Source organism: Cetorhinus maximus, chromosome 1 (assembly GCF_964194155.1).
Source record: "Cetorhinus maximus chromosome 1, sCetMax3.hap1.1, whole genome shotgun sequence".
In the NCBI taxonomy this organism is placed as follows: domain Eukaryota; kingdom Metazoa; phylum Chordata; class Chondrichthyes; order Lamniformes; family Cetorhinidae; genus Cetorhinus; species Cetorhinus maximus.
The window spans coordinates 146,065,784-146,081,260 of record NC_135879.1 but is presented as its reverse complement, the minus strand read 5'-3'; the positions used below and the strand labels follow the sequence as shown (position 1 = coordinate 146,081,260).

The 15,477-nt window shown below is 42.3% G+C and overlaps 1 protein-coding gene across 2 annotated transcripts in view; it reads left to right on the top strand.

Annotated features, from left to right (window-relative positions):
• Positions 1–15,477, top strand: part of clocka (clock circadian regulator a) — a 136,052-nt gene that overhangs the window by 99,903 nt on the left and 20,672 nt on the right. The gene's annotated exons all lie outside the window — the stretch shown is intronic.

The window sequence follows — 15,477 nt, the reverse complement described above, 5'->3', positions numbered from 1 at the left end:
GAGCTTTACACCTGTTGTCTCCACTCAAAAATGAAACTAGATCCCAGGTTTTGACCCACAAATAGAAAATCATAAGAACATAAAAAACAGGAACAGGAGTAGACCATCTGGCCCATCGAGCCTGCTCCGCCATTCAATGGCTGATCTTGTCTTTCAATTTCCACATTCCCATCTAACCCCAATAACCTTTGTTTCCCTAGCCTAACAAGAATCCATCTACCTCTGTCTTAAAAATATTCAATGACCCCTTCACCTTCTGAGGCAGAGTTCCAAAGTCTCAGAACCCTCAGAGAAAAAAAATTCTCCTCATCTCTGTCCTAAAAGGGCGACCCCTAATTTTAAAACAGTGCCCCCTAGTTCTGGACTCACCCACAAGAGGAAACATCCTTTCAACTTCTACCTTGTCCAGGCCGTTCAGGATCTTGTATACTTCAATCAAATCACCCCTCACTCTTCTAAACTCCAGTGGAAACAAACCCAGTATCCAACCTTTCCTCATAACACAACCCAGTCATTCCAGGTACCGATCTAATAAACCTCCTTTGAACTGCCTCCAATGCATTTACATCCTTCCTTAAATAAGGAGATCAAAACTGCGCACAGTATTCAAGGTGCGGTCTCACCAATGCCCTGTATAATTGAAGCATAACACCCTTACTTTTATGTTCAACCCCTCTCGTAATAAAGGATAGCATTCCATTATAAATTGAACTTAAAGATATGCCTTATTCCTAACACACCCAAATACACATATAGCTTACTTAAACTATCTCTTTTTCCTAACACCTGAGACATTAACTGTTTCTCCCCACAGATGCTGCCAGACCTGCCAACTATTTCCGGCATTTTTTGTTCTTATATCACCTAAACTGCACTTCAGGTGTGAAGAAAACATTCCATTAGGCCTGCAGCATACTTCATCCAAAACCAGACAATGTCTTGATTACGAACTATTCCTTTTCTTTTATAACCTAAAAAAGTTCATTATTCTCTCCAATAGTACTTTCCTTGAAAAGTGTTTGTGTGTGATTGAGTGAATGGGTGGCATAGCGTTTGATTTTGAGGTGAGTGCTTAAATTAACAATCATCTTTCTTTGTTTAAATGCATGAAAAGCCTGCTGCCGGTTATTCAAATCATCCACACCCTCAGGGATTAAAAAGCACACACAGCTCTTCCTCTCAAAAAGTCACTAATTATGCACAGTTGGGAATGGGACAGAGATTTCAGCAATTCTCTCTCACCCTGACCATAACAGTTTGTTCTTATTAAACGAACATATGAACATACAAACATATGAATTAAGAGCAGGAATACGCCATTTGGCCCCTCAAGCCTGCTCCGCCATTCAACAAGATCATGACTGATCTGATTGTGGCCTCCGCATACCCCAGATAAACCTTAACTCTCACTTGTTAGTCAAAAATCTATCTATCTCTGCCTCAAAAATATTCAATGACCCTGCATCCGCCATCTCTGAGGAAGAAAGTTCCAAAGATTCAGCACCTTCCGAGAAAAGAAATTTCTGCTCACCTCCATCTTAAATGGGAAACCTCTTATTTTTAAACTGCGTCCCTTAGTTTCATCATACCTAGCACAAAGAAAGATGGTTGTGGTTGTTGGAGGGCAATCATCTCAGCTCCAGGATATCATTGCAGGAGTTCCTCAGGGTAATGTCCTAGGCCCAACCATCTGTAGCTGCTTCACCAATTACTTTCTTTTCATCATAAGGTGAGAAGTGGGGATGTTCATTGATGTTTGCATAATGTTCAGCACCATGACTCCTCAGATACTGAAGTAGTCCATGACCAAATGCAGCAAGACCTGGACGATATCCAGACTTGGGCTGACAAGTGGCAAGTAACATTCGCGCCACACCAAGTGCTAGGCAATGACCAGCTCCAACAAAAGAGAACCTAACCATTGCCTCTTGACATTCAATGGCATTACCATTGCTGAATCCCCCACCATCAATATCCTGGGGGTTACCATTGACCAGAAACTGAATTGGACTCAACACATACCAAGAGCAGGTCAGAGGCTAGGAATCCTGCAGCAAGTAACTCACCTCCTGACTCCCCAAAGCTTGTCCACCATCTACAAGGCACAAGTCAGAAGGTGATGGCATACTCTCCACTTGCCTGGACAAGTGCAGCTCCAACAACACTCAAGAAGCTGGACACCATCCAGGACAAAGCAGCCTGCTTGATTGGCACCCCTTGCACAAACATTCATTCCCTCCATCACCGACGCACAGTGGCATCAATGTGTACTATCTACAACCAAAGAACCATAGAAACATTATGGTGCAGAAAGAAGCCATTCAGCCCATCTTGTCTGTGCCGGCCAAAATAAAGAGAAAAATGAAACTAACCACTCATTTTTAATCCCACTTTCCAGCACCTGGTCTGTAGCCTTGCAGGTTACAGCACTTCAGATGCATATCCAGGTACCTTTTAAATGAGTTGAGCATTTCAGTCTCAACCACCGATTTGGGCAGTGAATTCCAGATGCCCAACACCCTCTGGGTGAAAACGTTTTTCCTCATCTCCCCTTTAATCCTTCTACCAATCAATTTAAATCTATACCCTCTGCTAATTCACCCCTCAGCTAGGAGAATCAGATCTTTCCCATCTACCCTATCTAGGCCCCTCAGCTTTGTACACCGCAATTTGGCCACCCCTCAGCCTCCCCTGTTTTAAGGAAAACAACCCCAATCATAGCTGCAGTTTTCAAGCCTGGCAACATTCTTGTAAACCTCCTCTGTACTCTCTCCAGAGCAACTATGTCCTTCCTGTAATATGGTGACCAGAACTGTACTCAAAATTCCAGTTGTGGCCTAACCAGAGTTTTATACAGTTCCATCATTATATCCCTGCTTTTGTATTCAATACCTTGCCCAATAAAGGAAAGCATTCCATATGCTTTCTTTACTACCTTATCCACCTGTCCTGCCACCTTCAGGCTCCTGTGGCCATGCACTCCAAGGCCCCTCACTTCCTTAACCCCTTTCAATATCCTCCCGTTTATTGAGTACTGTATTCCCTTGCTTTATTTTCCCTCCCCAACTGCATTACCTCACACTTTTCCGGTTCAAATTCCACTTGCTACTTTTCTGCCCACTAAACCAAACCATTGATATAATTCTGGAGACAACAGCTATCCTTTTCACTATCAACTACAAGGCCAATATTTGTGTTATCTGCAAATTTCTCAATCATGCCTCCCACATTTGAGTTCAAATCATTAATATATACAACAAACAGCAAGAGCCCCAACACTGAGCCCTGTGGAACGCCACTGGAAATGACTTTCCATTCATAAAAACATCCGTTGACCATTACCCTTTTTTTCCTGTTGCTGATCCAATTTTGGATCCAACTCGCCACCTTCCTCTGTATCCCGCATAATCTCACTTTTTGACTAGTCTGCCATGTGGGACCTTGCCTTACTAAAATCCATGTAAACAACATCCACTGCACTGCCATCATCAATCCCCTTGCTACTTCCTCAAAAAAATTGATTAAGTTAGTAAGACACGATCTTCCCCTAACAAAACCATGCTGACTATCCCTGATCAATCTGTTCCTTTCTAAGTGACAGTTTATCCTGTCTCTCAGATTTGATTCCAATAATTTGCCCACCATCAAAATCAGACTGTCTGGCCTATCCCTCGCACCCTTTTTAAATATTGATACAATGTTCGCAGATCTCCATTCCTCTGGTACCTCACTTGTATCTAGTGAGGATTGGAAAATGATCCTCCAAGCATCCGCTATTTCCTCCCTGGCTTCCTTTAACAACCTGGGATACAATCCATCCTGCCCTTGTGATTTATCCACCTTCTAGGATGTCAGTTCCTCCAGTACTCCCTCTCTCATTATGCTTATTGTATCTAATATTTCACACTCCTCCTCTGCATCATCCCTCTCCTTGGTGAAGACAAAGACAAAGTCCTCATTGAGAACCCTGCCCACATCTTCACCATCAATGCACAAGTTACCATATACACCTCTGATAGGCCCTACCCTTTCCTTAGTTATTCTGTTGTTCTTAATGTACTGGTAAAGCATCTTTGTGTTTTCTTTGATTTTACCTGCCAATATTTTTTTGTATCCTGTCTTTGCTTTCCTAATTTCCTTATTTACTTCACCCCTGTACTTGTCATGTGACTGTCACAAGCTTTCTTTTTCTGCTTTATCTTACCCTGAATGCTTCTGGTTTACGAGGGGGCTCTAGATTTGGCGGTACCACCTTTTTTCTTTGTGGCGTCATGTCTACACTGTACCCATAGAATCTCACTTTTGAATGCCTCCCACTGAGCTGACACTGTTTTCCCTTCTAGTAGCTGTATCCAGTCCACTTTCTCCAGTTCATCTCTCAGCTTTGTAAAATTTGTCTTCCCCCAATTTAGAACGTTTACTCCTGTTCCACCCTTGTCCTTTCCATAATGATGCTAAATCTAACTATTATGGTCACTATCTCCAATATGGTCCCCCACTGCCATTTCATCCACTTGCCCAGCTTCATTTCCTAAGACTAACTCTAGAATTGTGCCCTCTCCCGTTGGGCTTGTTACTTGCTGGCTGAAAAAGTTCTCTTGAATGCACTTGAAGAATTTTGTGCCCTCTGTGCCCTTCCCACTGTTCGTATCGCAATTGTTATTAGGGTAGTTGAAGTCCCTATTGTTTTTGCACTCAGAAATTTGCCCACATATTTGCTTTTCTAACTCTCTTCCACTATTTGGGGGTCTATAGTACACTCCTAGCAATGTGGCTGCCCCTTTTTTATTTCTGAGATTAACCAATATGGCTTAATTTAGTATATCATCCTTCCCCACAGCTGTAATTGATTTTTTAACCAATCATGCTACACCCCCATCTTTACTATGCCCCCTCTCTATCCTGCCTGAAAACTCTATATCCAGGGATGTTGAGCTGCCGTTTTTGCCCTTTAAGCCAAGTTTCTGTTATAGAGATGATATCATGCTGCCATGTATCTACCTGTGCCCTCAGATCATCAGCTTTGTTTGCTATACTCCTTGCATTTACATATACACCTTTTGACACTGCCAAATGTCTGTGCTGTACACTTTTTACCTGTGCTTCTTCTATCTTTCAGCATCACTCACTAATTCTCCATCTCCTGTTCCCTGCTCTGAATTTGTTGTCAGGTTCCCAGCTCCCTGGCAATCTAGTTTAAATCCCCACAACAGCACCAGCAAATCTCCCTATGAGGATATTCATCTCAGTCAAGAGGCAGGACTTCACTAAGGCTCCTTAGACAGTACCTGCCAAACCCATGACTGCTACCATCTTGAAGGACAAGAGCAGCAAACACATGGGAACACCACCTCCTGGAAGTTCTCCTCCAAGCCACTCTCCATCCTGATTTGGAAATATATTGCCATTCCTTCACTGTTGCTGGGGCAAGACCCTGGTACTCCTTCACTAACAGCACTGTGGGTGTACTGACACCATATGGACTGCAGCGGTTCAAGAGGGCAGCTCACCACCACCTTCTCAAGGGCAGTTTGGGATGGGCAATTAACGCTGGCCTAGCCAGCAACACCCACACCCCATGAATGAATGGAAAAAACCCTCTCAAGCCTCCTTAGGATCTTATATGTTTCAGTAAGATCACCTCTCATTTTCCTAAACTCCAATAGATACAGGCCCAGCTTGTCCAACCTTTCCTCATGACATAACCACCCCTTATCCCAGGTATCAGTCAAGTGAACCTTCTCTGAACTGCTTCTAACACGTTTATCCCTTTCTTAAATAAGGAGGCCAAAACTGTATTGGTGAGGTGTGGTCTCACTAAAGTCCTGTACAACTGGAGCAAAACTAGCCTACTTTTATATTCTATTCTCATTGCAATAAACAACATTCAGTTTGCCTTCCTAATTACTTGATGTAGCTGCATACTAACTTTTTGTGATTCATGTATCAGGACACCCAGATTCCTCTGTACCTCAGAGTTTTGCAATCTCTCTTCATTTAAAAATTATGCTACTTTTTTATTCTTCCTGCCAAAGTGGACAAGTTCACATTTTTCCACGTTATACTCCATCTGACAATTTCTTTCCAATCTCTTAATCTATCTATGTCCCTTTGCAAATGTATGTCCTCTTCACAACTTACTTTCCTACCTATCTTTGTGTGACCAGCAAATTTAGCAAGCATGCATTTGATCCTGTCATCCAAGTCATTGATATAAATTGTAAATAGTTGAGGCCCCAGCACAGATCACTGTGGCACTTGTCACAACTTGCCAACCTGAAAATGACCCATTTTTGTCTATTCTCTGTTTCCTGTTAGCCAATCAATCCTTTATCCATGCTAATGTTACCCCTGCGCTATAAGCTCTTATTTTACATAGCAACCTTTGATGTGGCACCTCGTCAAATGCTTTCTGGAAATGCCCTTTATCTACATTGCTTGTTACTTCCTCAAAGAGCTCCAACAAATTAGTCAATTTCCCTTTTACAAAACCATGTTTACTCTGCCAGATTGCATTGAGATTTTCTAAATGCCCTGCTATAACCTCCTTTCTAATAGATTTCAGCAATTTCCTCACAACAGATGTTAAGCTAACTGGCCTGTAGTTTCCTGCTTTCTGTCTCTCTCCATTTTGGAATGGAGGAGTCACATTAACTATTTTCCAATCTGATGGTACCTTTCCAGAGTCTAGGGAATTTTGGAAAATTAAAACCAATGCATCTACTATCTCAACAGCCACTTATATTTAGATTCTAGGATGAAGCCCATCAGGACCTGAGGACTTTGTCAGCTTTTAATTCTAATATTTTTAAGTACCCTTTCCCTATTGATTGTAATTATTTTAAGTTCCTCTCTTCCTTTCACTTCCTGATTCACAATTATTTCTAGGATGTTATTTATATCCTCTACAGTGAAGACAGACAAAAATACCCGTTCCATTTATTCGCCATTTCCTTATTTTCCATTATTAATTCCCCATTCTCACCCTCCAGAGGACCGTACTCTAAGTTCTCCTTCCTTATTAATCTTTTAGTCATTCTTTGCTGTTTTTCATATTCTGTCCAATCTTCTGACCTTCCACTCATCTTTGCGGAATTATATGCTTTTTCTTTCAATTTGATTCTATTTTTAACTTCCTTGGTTAGCCACGGATGGGGCATCCTTCCCTTGGAGTTCTTCTTTCTCACAGGAATCTATCTTTCCTGACTATTCTGAAATATCTGCTTAAATGCCTGCCACAGCATCTCTACTGACCTATTCCTTAACCTAATTTCTGAGTTCACTTTAGCTATCTTCATGCCTTCATAATTGCCCTTACTAAGTTTAAAACGCTAGTCTTAAATCCAATTCTCTCCCTCAAACTGAATGCAAAATTCAGTCATATTGTGACCACTGCTACCTAGGGGCACCTTCACTATGAGGTTGTTAATCCTGTCTCATTGCACATTACCAGATCTAGTAAAGCATGCTCTCTGATTGTTGCTAGAACATGCTGCTCTAAGAAAACACTCTATGAACTCGTCATCCAAAGTAACTTTGCCAATCTAACTTATTCAATCTATATGTAGTTTTAATTCACCCATGATTATCACCATACTTTTTTCACAAGCTTCCGTTATTTCTTCCTGTATACACCATTCTACAGTATGGTTACTGTTTGGGTATAAACCACCCCACAAGTGATTTCTTTCCTTTAGTATTTCTCATATCCACCCAAACTGATTCTACATCTTGATCTCCAGAACTAAGGTCATGCCTCTGTGTTGTACCAATGCCATCCTTAATTAACAGAGCTATCCCTCCACCTTCCCCTAGCTTCCTATCCTTCCTAAATGTCATGTACCCTTGAATATTCAGGTCCCAGTCTTTGTCATCTTGCAGCTATGTCTCCATAATGGCAATCAGATCTTACATATTGTTACGACCGCAGCAGATGTTATTTGCTGAGCAAGTCAAATCCCAGAGGAAAACTTGTCTTACTGATCGTAACCTTTTTTTTATATTCTGAAAATGAGGAGAAACCTACTGATCCCAGAAGCATAGAATTCCAGTAACACTTTTGGGATTTTGAAAATTAAAAGATTTATTAACAAGAAGAAAAGAAAACTTAAGCACACAAAATTAAAGTTACACAGTTAAAACAGTCTTACAAAGCCTCCCCAAAAGAAACCATGTTCAGACAAACACCTTAGCAACACTCCCTTATAGATTTTTGACTCTAAAAAATCCAGTCATATTACCCAAGGCAAAACAGCTGTCACTTTAGTAAAGGTATACCACATGACTTCTCACTCTCTTCCACTCTGCTGTGGAAACCCAAGAATATTCAGGAACAAGACTGCTTTGTGTGATGAAGATTTTTTTGGTTTCTGGATGGCTGCTTCACACTTCACAGCACAGAGCTGGTTCCAGAATATCTCCCCCACACAGCCAACACAACTCAGCTCGATATCCTTCATTAAATATTCATTTACCCTTTCATCTTTGATTCCATTGTCCTCAGCACCTCTTTGACCTCAACTTTTCCAAAATAATAAAAATCGTTCATGTTTTCCTTTGCCTCCCCTTTTTGGTCAAATGAAATTTAATCACCTTCCCTTGTTTAATCATGAAACCTTTGCAAGTTGCGTCCCTTACTCCCCTTTGAAATTTAACACCTGAAAAGCCACGTCTCTATCTATGCAAATTTCTAAACCTAACCTATTTACTTATAAATCCACTTTAGCATAGCTTCTCATTACAAATGCATGCATTTAGCACTTTTACCCCTTTTATCTTTCAACTCTCCCAGACAAGTTGTCTCTATTAACCTTTCCCCAGTTTAATTAAATCATTTATACACACACACACATACACACACCCTCCTTTACAGAATGACACAATATTCCCCCAAAGTATTTTTAAAAATCCATCCTCAAAATTCATTTTTATTTGTGCTGCCAATTCATCAGCTACATGCATTCAGATGCAGAGCCTTTAGTTCTGTTTTTTTTACTATTTTTGTAACCTCTAGCCTTATCTGTTGGTGCACTGTTTGTATGCTCTGTCCCTTCCTGCCACGCTCTGACCATCATTTCCTTATTCATAACTTGCTCTCTTGCCTTCTCTGTTCAATTTATCACATCTTGGAGGCATTAGAGGCAGTTCAGAGGAGGCTTACACAATTGATACGTGGAATGAGCGGGTTATGAAGATAAGTCGGACAGGCTGGGTTTGTTTCCACTGGAGTTTAGAAGAGGGAGGGTTGACTTCATTGAAGTATATAAGAACCTGAACGGCCTTGACAAGGTGGATGTGGAAAGGATGATTCCTCTTGTGGGTGAGTCCAGAACTGGGGAGCACTGTTTTAAAATTAGGGGTCACCCTTTTAGGACAGGGATGAGGAGAAATTTTTTCTCTGAGGGTTGTGCGACTTTGAACTCTCTGCCTCAGAAGGCAGTGGAAGTGGGGATCACTGAATATTTTTAAAGCAGAGGTAGATATATTCTTAAAAACAAAAAACTACTGCGGATGCTGGAAATCCAAAACAAAAACAGAATTACCTGGAAAAACTCAGCAGGTCTGGCAGCATCGGTGGAGAAGAAAAGAGTCGACGTTTCGGGTCCATATGACCCTTCTTTGTTGTAGATATATTCTTGTTAGGCAAGGGAATCAAAGGTTATTGGGGATAGATGGGAATGTGGAACTCAAAACACAACAGATCAGCCAATATCGTATTGAATGGCAGAGCAGGCTCGAGGGGCCATATAGCCTACTTCTCCTATTTTGTATGTTCCCAAACTCGATCCTCACCCCCGCTATTTAGTTTAAAACCCGCTCTACCACCCTAGTTATACAACTTGCCAGAACAACCGTGCGAGCACAGGTAAAGACCATTCCAAAGGTACAGCCTTCACAGTACTGGCGATAGTGCCCCATGAATCTAAACCCATTTATCTCACATCAATCTTTGAGCCATACATTTAACTCCCTAATTTAATTTACCCTTCATCAGTTTTCTGGTGGCTCAGGTAGTAATCCACAGATTATTACCTTTGAGGTTCTGCTTTTTAATTTAGTCCCTTACTTCTCATACTCTCTCAGCAGAACCTCTTTCCTAGTTTTACTTATGTCATTGGTACCCACGTGGACCACAACCACTGGATCCTCCCCCTCCCACTGCAAGTTTCTCTCCAGGCCAGGGCAGATGTCCCAAACCCTGACACCAGGCAGGCAACACAGCCATCGAGACTCCCATTCTCAATTGCAGAGGGTGGATGTTTTTTAAAAAATATTTTGGGGGAATATTGTGTCATTCTGTAAAGGGGCTGATTGTGTGTGCGCGTGTGTGCAAATGATTTAATAAAACTGGGGAAAGTCTAATAGAGACAACTTGTCTCAGAGAAATGAGAGATAAAAGGGGTAAAGGTGAAAAAGATAAGGCTGAAGCATTTGCTACAATCTTCAGCGATAAGTGCCAAGTGGATGATCCATCTCGGCCTCCTCCGGAGATGCCCAGCATCACAGATGCCAGTCTTCAGCCATTTCGAGTCACACCACGTGATATCAAGAAATGGCTGAAGGCACTGGATACTGCAAAGGCAATGGGTCCTGACAATATTCCAGCAATAGACTTGTGCTCCAGAACTTGCTGCGCCCCTAGCCAAGCTGTTCCAGTACAGCTACAACACTGACATCTACCTGGCTATGTGGAAAATTGCCCAGGTTGTCCTGTAAACAAAAAGCAGGACAAATCCAACCCAGCCAATTACCGCCCCTCTCGATCATCAGTAAAGTAATGGAAGGAGTCATCAGCAGTGCTATCAAGTGGCACTTAGCAACAACCTGCTCACTGACACCCAGTTTGGGTTCCACCAGGGCCATTCAGCTCCTGACCTCATTACGGCCTTGGTTTAAACGTGGATAAAAGAGCTGAACTCCCGAGGTGAGGTGAGAGTGACTGCCCTTGACATCAAGGCCGCATTTGACTGAGTGTGGCATCAAGGAGCCCTAGCAAAATTGGAGTCAATAGGAATCAGGGAGAAAACTCTCTACTAGTTGGAGTCATACCTAGCACAAAGGAAGATGATTGTCGTTGTTGGAGGTCAGTCAACTCAGCTCCAGCACATCGCTGCAGGATTTCCTCAGGATGGTGTCCTCAGCCCAACCATCTTCAGCTGCTTCATCCTTCCTTCCATCATAAGGTCAGAAGTGGGGTGTTCGCTGATGATTGCACAATGTTCAGCACCATTCATGACTCCTCAGATACCGAAGCAGTCCATGTCCAAATGCAGCAAGACCTGGACAATATCCAGGCTTGGGAGGACAAGTGGCAAGTAACATTAGTGCCACCCAAGTGCCAGGCAATGACCATCTCCAACAAGAGAGAATCTAACCATTGCCCCTTGAATGTTCAATGGCATTGCCATCACTGAATCCCCACTATCAACATCCTGGGGGTTACCATTGACCAGAAACTGAACTGGACTAGCCATATAAATACTGTGGCTACAAGAGTAGATCAGAGGCTAGGAATCCTGTGGCGAGTAACCCACCTCCTGACTCCCAAAAGCCTGTCCCCCATCGAGAAGGCACAAGTCAGGAGTGTGATGGAATACTCCGCTTGGTGCGTGAACTCCCACAACACTCAAAAAGCTTGACACCATCTAGGACAAAGCAGCCCACTTGATTAGCACCATATCCACAAACATTCACTCCTTCTACCACCAACGCACAGTAAGAGCAATGTGTACCATCTACAAGATGCAGTGCAGGAATTCATCAAGGCTCCTTAGACAGCACCTTCCAAACCCACAACCACTACCATCCAGAAGGACAAGGGCAGCAGATATATGGGAACACCATCACCTGGAAGTTCCCCTCTAAGTCACTCACCGTCCTGACTTGGAAATATATCACCGTTCCTTCACTGTCGCTGGGTCAAAATCATGGAAGTCCCATCCTAACAGCACTGTGGGTGTACCTACACCACATGGACTGCAGTGGCTCAAGAAGGCAGCTGACTACCACCTTCTCAAGGGCAACTGGGGATGGGCAATGAATGCTTGCCAGCAAATCCCACATCCTGTAAATGAATAAAAAAAAACTATATATATCCCCCTGACTATACTGTCCCCAACTTCCATTACATATTTTATGAACACCATGCCGCTTGAATTGCTTCCTGTACCACTCTGCATCCAGTGCTTTCATCCATACAGGCTGCAAGAACCTTGAACCTGTTGGACAATTGCAAAAGCCAAGGCTCTTCCACTTCTAACTTCTGGGTCCCCATACCTGCCTCATTTGCGGTCACAGCCTCCTATCCCTAAACAAATTAGAAGACCCTATCATGAGGGGTGTGACTGCCTCTTGGTACAAAGTGTCCAGGTAACATTCTCGCTCCCTGATGTGTTGCAGCGTCTGCAATCGGCCTCCAGCTCAACGAATTCTGAGCCGAAGCTTCTCAAGCTGCAGACACTTACTGCAAATGTGTTTGCCCTGGATCACACTGATATCCAGGAGCACCCGCATCACCTGCCCTGCCATCTTTATTAGTGTTAATTTATTTTTTAATTAATTTAGAATTAATAAATACTGCTACTCCCAATAACCTTTACTACTGCTAGTAAGCCTCACGACAACTAATAAAACCTTACAATTACTAATAAATGACATGAGTTTTGAAGATAAGTGAGCAAATTATTTACTATCCAATCACTCACCTGTTTTCATGTTATGTCAGACTTTGATTTCTCTCAGTATGTGGCCACTCCGCCGTGGAGCCACAGACTAACCTGGATTGGATAGCTCTTCTAGGTGCTGCTGACAGCCTCCGGGTCCTCTTTTTGCCCAGTCTTCTAGATGCTACTGGCTGCCTCCAGGTGCACTTTTCACCAGCTCTTCTAGATGCTACTGACTACCTCCTGGTCCTCTTTTTGTCCATTCTTCTACGTGTGGTTACTACCTCAGGGGCCTTTTATCCCTCTTGTTTTTAGCAGATTATATTTTTCCTGGGGCAAAATATTTACCTCGGCGGGGGGCACACGCCCGACCTGCTCAAGCATAAAATGACGCAGGATGTCGGGCGAGCGTCCCAATGTCAACACACAGTCGCGTGATATTTTGGTCAGCGGGCACATGCCCACTGACAGTTAAAAGGCCTGTTAAGGCCATTAAAGTCTCCACTGACTGACGTTTTTTGCTGCCCCTCCAACCTTACGGTTGGCGGGCAGGCAAAAAGGCCAAGCAGCCTATGCACTTTTTAGGAAACCTCATCCACGGATGGTATGAAGTTTCCTAAAACAAATAAAAGTAAAAAATTTAAAATTTAATTAATAGCTCATGTGACAGAGTCACGTGAGGAGACGTGTGTTATTACATATTTCATATTTTTAGTCTTTTTTTTGAAAATTCTTTGTCTCCCTGAGGCAGCTCTGTGTCTCAGGGAGATTATCAAGCGCGCATGCACGAAGTTCACACTTGCCCTGCTTGTCCTCCTCCCCCCGCCCGCTGAGTGCTGCCACTCGTGTTTCACACTGGGAGAGCCTTAATTGGCCCGCCAGCGTGAAATCGCAGTCCAGCCCCAATTGCGGACGGTGGCCGGCTTCCTGATCAGCCCCTGCCAAGCCCGCCCGACAAGGGCAAAATTCTGACCCTGGTCTCTGTTGAGCACCATTTTATATGTTTCCTGTTGCTGTTCTCCATGATTGTTTGCCAATATTGTTGTCCGTTTTATTTTTTGAAGTTCTGTTCTCTGCCCTGCAAAATCATTTTTTTCCCCCTGATTTGGCGTTCTGAAGAAGCCATGTTGGACTTGAAACATTAACTCAATTTTCTTTCCACAAATGCTGTCAGACCTAAGTTTTCTCCAGCACTTTCTATTATTATTCTATGTTTTTCACTCCTTTCCTTGATTCATTAATATATGTCATCTACACATCCGTTCCACTAATAGGTGGCATGTAAACTACCCCTATTCGTGTGGTTGATCCTTCATTATCCTTTATCATTATCCATATAGATTCTATTTCTGAGTGGCTGATAGCCATGTCACCTTTTTCTACTGCCATTACTTTCGCCCTAACAAATAACTGCTGCTCCACCTCTCCTTTTACCCTCACTTTTTTCATTCCTTTGTGGGATATGAATGTTGCTGGCAAAGCAGCACTTATTGCCTATCCGTAATTGCCCTTGAGAAGGTGATGGTGAGCTGTGTTCTCAAACCAGCACAGCCCTTGTGTGGGTACACCCACAGTACCGTTAGGGAGCAAGTTCAAGGATTTTGACCCATAGCGATAGTGAAGGAGAGGCAAATTAGTTCCAAGTTAGAATGATATATGACTTGGAGGTGAGCTTGCAGGTGGTGGTGTCCCAAACACATTATACCTTGCAATGTTGAATTCCTCATCCTGATTTTTCTGTAGCCATGTCTTAGTAATCCTTTCTATATCTGGTTCCTTGCAATTGTTGCTTTTAGTTTCTCTGTTTTATTGTGGACACTGCATTGCTGAACAAACAGTTTAACTTGTTTTTACTAGCAGTTCCTCCTACTTTAGTTTTAATCATTCCCTTCCACTGTTATTCCCTATTTCAATTTATCCCCTAACCATCTAAGTCCTCACTTAGGAAAGAATAAACTATGCTCTCCTTTCCTGTTTTGTTTATATTTAGGCTGATTTCATTTTCTGTCTTTCCCTCTCGTCTTACTAGTTTAAAGCCTTTGCTACCTCCCTATTTACCTTTTCTGTCTACAAAATAATGTGCTATGCATTTCAAAAGTACTATGTTGTCTTTAAAATGTTTTGGGTCAGCTTAAGAATGTGACAGGTGCTATATAAATGCAAGTTATTTCTTGCTTTCTATTGAACCTGGTAACACTCAAGACGAGAAAAGTTAAACTGTAAGAAAGGTTGCATAGGCTAGACTTGTATTCCCTTAAATATAGAAGATTTAAGAGTGATATAATTGAGGAGTTTAAGATGACTAAAAGATTTGATAGGATAGAAAATGAGAAACTATTTCCTCTGATTGGGGGGTCCAGAACAAGGGACTTAAAATTGGATCTAGGCTAATCAGTGGTGATGCCAGGAAGCACTTCCTCACATAAGTAGTAGTGGAAATCTGGATCACTTTACCTCAAAAACTGTCAGTTGGAACAATTCAAAACTGCATTAAGTAGATTTTTGTTACTTAAGGTTATTAAAAAATATGGATCAAAGGTGCGTAACTAGAATTGAGGTACAAATTAATCATGGTTTAACTAAATAGTGGTACGTGGAGGAGCTGATCGACTTACTCCTGTACCTACGTTCTAACTCTTCACTAACATCTTTCCACCCTTGCATATAGGCTGGACTCTAGTATCCTTTGCCTCCCTTCCTTGTAAGTAATGGAGAAACTGCACAATGATAGAAAGTTGCTTTCCATTGATTGTTAATGGATGAAAACAGCTAAGATTGTAAATTTTTTGGTATGTTCTGCTTGTGAGTTCTAGTT